This window comes from Habropoda laboriosa, unplaced genomic scaffold (genome assembly GCF_001263275.1).
Source record: "Habropoda laboriosa isolate 0110345459 unplaced genomic scaffold, ASM126327v1 scaffold212, whole genome shotgun sequence".
Lineage (NCBI taxonomy): Eukaryota > Metazoa > Arthropoda > Insecta > Hymenoptera > Apidae > Habropoda > Habropoda laboriosa.
The window spans coordinates 4,294,742-4,302,782 of NW_017100509.1; positions in this window are offsets into that span (position 1 = coordinate 4,294,742).

Here is an 8,041-nt window from a genome sequence, read left to right on the forward strand (position 1 = left end):
GGACAGTCACATTTTCTCCCGATGCGGGCGTGAAGACGTTAAAGGTGCAGTTTGCATTGATTAATATATTCTCTAATGATCAGTTCAGAAGCTCCACCTGAACATCTTTCCTGGCAGGCGGGTGCAAATTTTCGAGTTTTTCCAGGAGTCACGCGTGTGATGCGGCGTGTCCTGTTTTTTGATTCCTAACGGTTTCGAGTCGTTAGTGGGCCACGGTTTATAACTGTAGCCGCAGGGACATTTTCAAGCCTGTTCAGTCCCTTTCGCGTTGCAAAATAATTTCGATGATCCTTCACTTGGAGTAATCCTAAAAATGACTAAATCTACATCCTCGAAAATTCCAAGCTAATTCTTTCGTCAACATTCGTTTAAATAAATAATAAAGACAAACACTGCACTGTATTTGCTACGTAATTGATAAAATAATGAAACACAGCTACGAAATTACAAGACAACGTTGCTAATGAGAAGTTAATTAATTCCTCCCATTGGAAATCTTTTCTATTATATGTACTATAACACATTTTCTGGTGTTTGGAGAAGGAAGATTAATAGAAGCAGGCAGGTAGTTGGAAAAAAAAGAAAAACTAAAACAGGTGCAACGTTCGGTTCAGCGGCTAACTAGTTTTATCTTTGCTGATTTATCGGCTACGGACAAATTGTACGCTATACTTCACCTGTTGCCCCAACTAACTTCATCCCCGCGTCACGCAGTCGAAAATAGTATTTTCACATACAAACACGAGAAGATGATACCGAATTCAAAGACATAAGTGTACATTAAACCCAAACACAGCCTTGACGACACAGAACCACATAATAGACACTCTTATCCCTCTAAAAAAATTCCAACTCTTCCACAAAGTCTAACTTAAAGAAAAAAACCGAACCAAATTTTTCGCTAATTACCTACAGTAGATATCGATACGACACGAAGATAAATAAAAAAAATATATATATCTATTTACTTTTTCATAAGAAATCCACTAATTGCGAAACTTTCTGTAGGGTGAAAGAGAGTAATGGCGGTCACTTGAGCAAAAATTGAAACAAAGCCAAAACGGGGTGAAATATATACGGAAAATTACTTTCTACAAACTTAAACTACCAAACTACTTGTTACATACTATTTCACTACCTATACACATAAAACACCCGGTAAAAAATAATCCACCAACGATGACAGTATTCTCAGAAAATTATTCGTCGCTCGTCCATCCGAAATCGTGTTCTCGCGGTTACGCTCATTTTCGTGTATTTTTCACGATTCAACAAAAAGGGGAAAAGGGTGAAAAAGAAGAGGAAAGGGAAAAAGTAACTAGCAGCGATGTACCATTAACGCGTGGTGTTCGATATTACCGTTTCATCAGGCGCAGGGCGACATAAAGGAAAAGATTTCTTGCAAACCCTTATATGGAAGGTTGAACAAAAACGAGGCTGTATTAATGATCGAACTACAAGTTCGATCTCGACAAGAATGATACGTAATTGTGGAAAGCAATAACTATTATCCTTCGTTTCGTTCACGTTTTTCGCATTAAGTACACGTTACGAAAACCTCAGGTATCGGCAAATCGGGAATTTTGCGAATGTAAATTTTCTTACATAGGTGTGCGCGATAATTATCGTGAAAGAAACGAGAACTGCTTTCTTGCATATCGAACGTGTATGATCCTCGATTAAAACACCTACAGCCAAGTTTCTTCTTATTTTTTCTTCTTCCTTCGGGAATACCGATTTATTTACGCCCTCGTTTAAAACATGTTTCAACTACACATTTGTATTTAAGCAAGTTTAAACATATTTTTTAACATTTTCCAACACCATCGTGGACAGGAGGAACATGCAATTAACCGTGAGCTCGTTAAATATCAATTTTTTTTCGCGTTAAACGAATTTCCTTGTTTATGTGTGGTTTGATATTTAAGAGAAAATGTGCCGTAACTTCGGCGTCTGAATTTTTAGAGACGTGAATTGTAAAAAGTAGAGTGACAGTGAGAGTAGAACTAGGTAAATATTAAATTTTACCTTCGCGAGAGGATTTGCCCAAATTCGTAAAAATGGCCAAGTTATAGAAATCTAAAGTACACACAACCTCCAGCATGCGACCAACAATATTCAATCGATCTACAAAGATTCATCTGCAGACAAATTATTTAAAAAATGATTAGAAACAGAAACACGAAATAATCACGAATCGTTAAATTCGTATTTTAAATTTTCGCGCCAAAACACTCGGGAGCACCGTCCCTCGAAATCGTTTCGTTTTTAACCGTCGGTATATTTAACGAGGGATTTTTTTCCACTTTAATTTGTCTATTAAATTAGCTAATTTAATTTTTTACAGGGACAATTTACATTTTAACATTCAAACGTTAAATATATCAATTTATTTTATTTACCTACAGACTATACCAAGATAACAAATCTTTCCAACAGACAATGAATAAAGAAAAAAAAATCAATCAGCACGAACAACGAAAACGCTTCCTATTGTTACAAAATCATTCAGATCCTACATGTAAGAGAGTTAGCTGAAGCGTTACATCGCTAATGCTGTCCATATTTTAGATAAGAACCGAATAGATAATCATTGATCGTTCGAACTCATAAAAGATTCGACAAATGATCGGAAACCCAGCTCAAAATGTTCCTTCAATGATCGTGTATCACCGCGTATAAACGCAACTGTGTGCAGGCGCATTTTACGTCTTCAGCTGTCCCTCGTTGTTTACGCGACTCGATTGGAAGGGCAAGGATAGCGAACGGAGAGCAGAAATTCACTGCTCCGGAACCGAGAGAGAGAGAAAGGGACGAAGACTGTGAGAGAAGGATCGAGAGAAAGAGAAAGAGGGAGACCGACGTCTTGCTTCCCGCGTGACATTTATTTTTATGCCCGCTCATTTGCGCCCGCTTATGGTTGAGCACGTGCTACCCGGATCGATTGAACGGGGTCCGCTGTGCCGCCTTCATAACCTGTAAAGCGACCTACACACGGTGAAACTTGCCTCGCCTCGTGGTCAGGTCTCATGTGAAACGGTGAGACGGTCTCTTGATGTGAGACACTCAGAAGCCAAAATGATTTACTCCACTTGTTCATATTCTTCTAATTTTAACGTCGAAGCACATGCTTGACGCTTAATTTTTCATAAAAACAACGAATTTAATCAATTTTATTTTGTGAAGTTAGTCACTATGGCTTCTGAGTGGATCACATTACGTTGACTCTCGAAATCAGTATTTACTATTCACTGTACTCGGTAGTACACATAATTTCGAAAGAGTGAAATGGCGACTGAAAGTCTGTCTGTGCAAAAAAGAAAATTGCAATAGGTGTATGGACCACGATATAGCGAGATGGTAAATTAAATCTTCGAAGTGGGGGGTCGATTGACGTCGCTGCACTATACAGTAGACCCCCTATAACGCGGGAAATATAAAACAAATGAAGATCCAGTGATATCGCTTTTTGTGTCACACGTAATTAACCAAAAATTTCAAAAATTACGAATTTAGAATTTATTCATAATTATACGGGGTCCTACTGTACTCTACTTTTAGTTCCTAACGATGTGTTTTACGAGTAGAAAATCTGTACTCGTGAGAATTAAAGTGGCTGCGGTTACGTGTAGTGCTTAGCTTGGTATCGCTTTCTAAAAGTGAGAAATTTCCTTTGGAAAAGGATACAAATTACCCGGTCCCACCACGACAAGGTTACTACGTAGGGACTCGACAAAAACAGAGGCCTTACCGGCAGCCGAGTCTGTTTATAAACTCGAACCAGTCGAGCTCGTAGGGTACGTGTCATTTGTGAGTCACACTATGGCGGATTGCTCTCGAGAGTGAAATTTATCAGTGTAAAAGTACTATCGATAGTACTAGCGGAGAGGTGGATACACAATTTGAGAATATTCTCGAGAGCAATTATCGTAAAGAACTCACAGAAAAAACGTGTACCCATATATAACCTCAAAATATTCATATGCAGAATATTTAATTACCACCAATAAAATCTATGCATGGAACTAACCTTTTGCACACCCAATTGCTGGGCACTGCAACATGGATTTGATTGCTGTGGAATTTTCTTTTCAAGCGGTGGAATTTTCCATTCGAATTTCTCGAACATTTCAAGTTTTCTCTGCAAATCGTTTTGCTTTTCTTGAGCTTGAGTATTAGTGTAGGGCATAGCTAGTTGTTTAATTTCTTTCTATAAGTATGAAAAACAGTGGTTAAACTGGAAATATTGATTTCTTTGAAGTGTCGAAATAATTTCGAAATATTTAGAAATATCTTACGAGAATATTCAATGTCCAATAATAACTTTATAATAAGTATTAATAATTGGAAATGTTACTTCGTTGTAGTATATTTCAATTAAAGTTGTATCGGATGGTCGAGTAAAGACAGAAATAGAAATATATCCGAAATTTCGGCTATGAATCGCGAGACCCTCTCGGTTCGAAGTCTCGAGGATTAGTGAGCTCACGGAATGTCGGTTCCCTATATAGTATCGGTCTCGGAATCAGACGCCATTAAGCGCGCGAATTTCAACTGTAATAGTTAGACAATTTAAATTTTCTATTATAATACCGTATAATTTATTAACGTTTAATTTTGTATTATAACCCTACACATTATCATTTAAACATTTTTGCAACTTTCTTCAATAAATAACAACGTTTTAATGTTCCTATTACTTTCTCAAGGTGAAACTAACTTCGTAAAGATTAAAAATCAGGTTGAAAATAACCAGGAAATCAGGAAAAAAATAACCATGGTGAAGGTAGAATTATTATGCTAAGTAACTTAAATCAGATTTCATTCAGAAAATTCAAGGAAATTCTGTAGCAACGATATAATGGTCTTACCAAAGAAAGAAAAGAAAAAAATTGTGGAATGAGAAGGCACTTACGTTTTTTTTTTTTTATCAAATTTAAAAGTTCGTCGGAAATATTGATCTAAGTTCTAAAAAAAAAAAGAATGACCTAATACAATTCGTGCTTTGGTAATTTAACTATTGATTAGAAGTAAGTAACGTTGATAGTAAGAAATGAGGTGAACTGACAGCTAGAAAATAGGTGTAATTTGCAATAAAGCGTGCTTTCGTGCTAAGTAGTACTTTCTGTTTTCACGTTGAGAACGCAACAGTACGTATTTCCACCATGAAGGAAGCAGCTCGTAATGACCGTAGCACACCGTTGCCTACGATTAAGAAATTGTGATCTGATCAAAGATTTTTATCGGCACACAGCCGGCTTAAAGCACGTGTTCGATCAGCTAACGTAAAAGGATTCGCCTTAATATGTCCGTACGTTTTCAAAAGAAAGTACTTGAAAAGGTTACGTGCGGTAATGACGAAATTGCATGGCCAGAATAAACTTCAGAGCTCGTATAATGACTTCAATTGAAAAATGCTTCCTTTGGTCATTTCTTTAAAAAATCCTCCATATTCTAAATACACGAAAATTGTGAATACATAACCTAACCCAATCTACAGTATAACATAGCCCTATGGGTATATCGAAATACAGTAATAATATCTCTCGCACTGTCGGAACCGAAATGTCAGTTTGGGTAGAAGTATTCGACTTTATATAAATATTTGGATTATTTTTAAATTACGTTGGCGGTCACCCATCTTAACATTAGTCGCGAGGAATGCAGCTTGACTTGGAAAAGCTACCGACGAGTCACCCTACCCAGTCCCCATTTCTCCCAGGATAAAAAAAAATGTATTCTTATATTATTTACAGTTAGAATAATTATAGTAAATTTATTACAGTGATTTGACATAAAATAGTCACTTCTAAGTGACACAGCGTTATAAAGGGTTAAATTAAAATCTACAATTGAATCGAAATGTTGTACGATCGAATGAAAAACCAGAATAAATTCAATTATTTCGACGAACCACTTTTGCATGTTATTTAATGAAGGACAGTATCGTACACAGGGCAACCGACAATTTAAAATTTACGATCACGTGAACAACTCTTCGGCCTCTTCACTTTTCTCCTTTTCCCTTGCACGATCTTTCGTCTTTTCGATATCAACACCAGGATAATACATCGTGTCTGACTCGACACAGAACGGCAAAGGGTTAAAATAGCAGAAATATAAGTAACATGAAGCGTGTAAAATTTCGTTCAACTTATACAACTTCTTTCGTACAAGAACCACGACACGTTATTCTCGACATACGTCGTTGGAAAAAAAAACGCAATAATGCATCAACGCAGCAACATTAAAATCTACGTACGTGAGAAAAAAGGAAGAAGCGAAAAGCGAGAAACAAAAAGAGCGTTAGAGGGACATTATTCCGGGTCAGGTTCCAAAAAGCTGCAATCGGTTCGAGTTTCTGTAATCGGAGTTAAACGCGCCTCGAGGCAGTGCGTTTAAGTCGAAAAACCGCGGTAACACCGGCGATACCTCTTAAACCACTTTAATGACGCTTCAACGCATCGCGAATTTAAAATTACACTGACGACTCACTTGGGCCGCACCGATAAAGATCGTGCTGATACAAAAACCGGCCCGACCCGGTCGCGCCAACTGATAAACCGCGATAAAATTCATGCGCGCATGTATCAACGATGTCGAAGCGCAGCCTAGTGGCACGTTCACAAGCGGAGATTGCTGCAATTTCGCACTGAACCAAATGTCAACGACAATAGGATCGAGGTTCAATTTTGTCTCACAGCCGTCTGATGTGTAACAACGCTTCTTCGAACACCTACAAATCACGACAAAGCAGCAATGAGTACAGCAAAGAGAGAATAATATAAGACACTCACAAGCCACAATGATTAACTCTACTTTTTGATATTCCTCCAATTTTAGTATCAAAGCGGATGCTTGGTGTTTAATTTTTCATAAATAAAAGAAATGTAATAAATTTTAGGTTATGGAGTTAGTTAAAACCGTGCAGTCTAATTGCTACTAATTTGAAAATTGTTAGAGATCAAAAAGTGAAATAATAATTGTACGATTTTTAACACAAACGTGTATTGAATAAAATATGTCGAAAGAAATTGTACGAAGTTATTGGAAATTAGTTATAGCAATTTCCAATGTAACGCTGTGAATTCACAGTAGTGTGAATGTATATTATGTCCGACGTCTAACATGGAACTTATTTTACCCCACAAATTGTGTTTTCCAAATTCAATATGGTTGAAAATAAAATTATGTAACACGTTTTCGTTCTTCTCGATGCACCGCAGAAAAAAGCTGCACAAAATAATTCCGCTTCGTCTGAAAAAGATAGAATAATCTAAATTAACAATCTACAAAAAAGAACAATATTTCTGAGTAGGTCATTTATTCTCCACCGTACGCCTGCAGTGCTTTAATTTACAATCTTTCTTTGTAGGACTATCGAGAGCAACTTAAAAATGCGCTGCAATTACCACAATGGACACTGTATATAATTATATGTATTTAAGCGACACCTGTTCTGCAGTTGAAGGGTAAACCTTGCATAAGTAGAGTCTTTTACAAGTAAAGTCAAATAAAGTACAATAATTCGAGTAATTTACGATCAAATAAAATTTCCGTTTCTTTATAAAACTGTACTATTCAATTATTTATTACTCGTGAAACGAGCATCTGTAATAATAACAAATACGAACGATTCAAACGATAAAAATAATTATTCACATATCTAGAAAATAAACGTGCAATCGAATAATCAAAATTTCACCAGACAAGCTCCCCATCTTACGTATAAAACGTGAACCTATCAATTTTATTAATAATTCAATAATTAAACTGCAAGCAGGGTTTCCAATAAAACGAGAACACAACTCGTGTGGCGCAATGAAAACGGCTGAAACTTCCGTGAACGCGGCGTGCCCGTGCGCAAGCTGCAGAAATAGCAGTCGCGCGATACGATAAAACGATTAAGCGGATCGTCGTGAGTTTGGATGGCAGGTGCCAATAAAAATCGTTTACGTCTTATTACGGATGACCTAGATTTTCGCCGAGCTACAAGCAACCAGCCCTTGTAATCTTAATAAGGTGATCCACGTAGCGCACC